Source organism: Ornithorhynchus anatinus, chromosome 1 (genome assembly GCF_004115215.2).
Source record: "Ornithorhynchus anatinus isolate Pmale09 chromosome 1, mOrnAna1.pri.v4, whole genome shotgun sequence".
Classification (NCBI taxonomy): Eukaryota; Metazoa; Chordata; class Mammalia; order Monotremata; family Ornithorhynchidae; genus Ornithorhynchus; species Ornithorhynchus anatinus.
Window position 1 is genome coordinate 150,636,027 of NC_041728.1, and position 2,027 is coordinate 150,638,053.

The window sequence follows — 2,027 nt, forward strand, 5'->3', positions numbered from 1 at the left end:
TCAATTAAATGTTGGCATCATATAAATGCATTTTGCAAATTTTGTGGAGTCTTTCTTCTCTTCATCAGCATTCATCACTCTGAGAAGCACAGGGCCTGAGGATGACAGCTAAGAGCTTTCAAACATTTGGGGCCATAAGTAGGTGGGTTATGTTTCTGGTCAAATTTGAGACCCCAAAGATAGTGATTGTCCTTTTGAGGGCCTATCTATCCATATCCAATCTGGTGTAACTCCTGTCTGTTTGGGAACATTATACAGAGGCTGGGCTCATGACACTGGAATATGATTATCTGATTTTCTTTTATCTACCTCAGCTCTTAGATAAGTGCTTGCACTTATTATTATTAATTATTGCAGGAGATTTCTAATTTTTTATGCAAGTTTCTTGGACAAAGAAGCACAGAAGACAGCTGTTATTCTCTTGAGAGGTATAGATCTATATATGATGCTGTTCGTATTTCACAGTGCAGTTTGTTCATGTTTCACAAGGGAACAATTTTTAATATCTTAGATTAAATCTTTTTTTGTCAGTGGAAGAACATGCCTCTGGACTAGGCTTTTCGACAGATTCCATTCATTTGGTCAGCTATTTTGTAAGTTGCTTCAAGCTCCTGTAGGGAGAGGGCTTTCATAAATCCAGGGTGGAATACAATCATCTTTTCTCTGTGAAAGTGGATGGAGAACATTTTTTTGTGTGTTAGCTGAGTCATAAGACCAATTAAATGACCTTTTCTAGATGTTATTTGATATTTGGGCCAGAGATTTTTCCAAGAATGTGGTGCAACATACTTATCAATCAATCAATCAATAATATTTGAGTACTAGGCAGAATGCTAAGCAGAATGCAAGGTAGAATGCTAAGAGACTTAGCATGCAATGCTAAGAGGCAGAATGCTAGGAGAGTTGTTTAGTCTTACACCGTTGAGTCGTTTCTGACCCATAGCGACACCACGGACATATGTCTCCCAGAATGCCCTGCTCTCCATCTGCAATAATTCTACTAGTGTACCTATAGAGTTTTCTTGGTAAAAATACAGAATTGGTTTACCATTGCCTCCTTCTGTGCAGTAATAATAATAATAATGGCATTTGTTAAGTGCTTACTATGTGCAAAGCATTGTTCTAAGCGCTGGGGGGCATACAAGATGATCAGGTTGTCCCACATGGGGCTCACAGTGTTGATCTCCATTTTACAGATGAGATAACTGAGGGCCAGAGAAGTTGTGACTTGCCTAAAGTTGCGTAGCTGACAAGCGGCGGAGCTGGGATTAGAATTTATGACCTCTGCCTCCCAAGCTCATGCTCTTTCCACTGAGCCACGCTGCAGTAAACTTGAGTCTCTGCCCTCAACTCTCTCCCATGCCGCTGCTGCACAGCACAGGTGACTTATGCCTTGTAGCAGACTGTCTTCCACTCGCTAGCCACTGGCCAAGCTAGGAATGGAATGGGTATTCCTCTGCTTGACTCTCCCTCCCATAACTGAGACTGGTGGAGTACTGGAAACTCTCCAGGTGTGACCCTGAGAGGGGCTTTTTCTAGTCACATTGTTCTTAAAAAAATCGATCAATCAACCAATCTTATTTATTGAGTGCTTACTGTGTGCAGAGCACTGAACTAGTGCTTGGGAGAGCACAACATAATAGAGCTGGCAGCCTTGTTTTCTGCCTGACAGTGAGCTTATGATCTAAAGAGCTTAAATTTCTGTTGGAAGGATATCTGCTAGCATACAGTTATTAGACATGATTCCTCCCTTCAGAGAGATTACAATTCAGTGAAAGATAAACACTTGAAAGTAAATAACAGTTTGCGGAAATCATCTGAGTATAAAGCTATATGTATATTCTTGTGCATGAACTATAAGGGTGGAGGTAGCAGGCAAATATCTAAGTGTATAGAGGGTGAGACCTCAAGTGTTTAGATGATGGAGTGGAGTCGAGTAGAGAAGCAGCATGGCTTAGTGGACAGCCTGGATCTGGGAGTCGGAAGGACCTGGGTTTTAATCCCAGCTCCACCACTTGTCTCCTTTG

The 2,027-nt window shown here is 41.4% G+C and overlaps 1 non-coding gene across 1 annotated transcript; it reads right to left on the reverse strand.

Moving 5' to 3' along the window:
- Positions 1-1,391: 1,391 nt before the first annotated feature.
- On the reverse strand, positions 1,392-1,529 carry LOC114816668. The gene has a single exon (XR_003764469.1). It is a non-coding gene; the product is annotated as a small nucleolar RNA SNORA7 (small nucleolar RNA).
- Between the last annotated feature and the right edge of the window lie 498 nt (positions 1,530-2,027).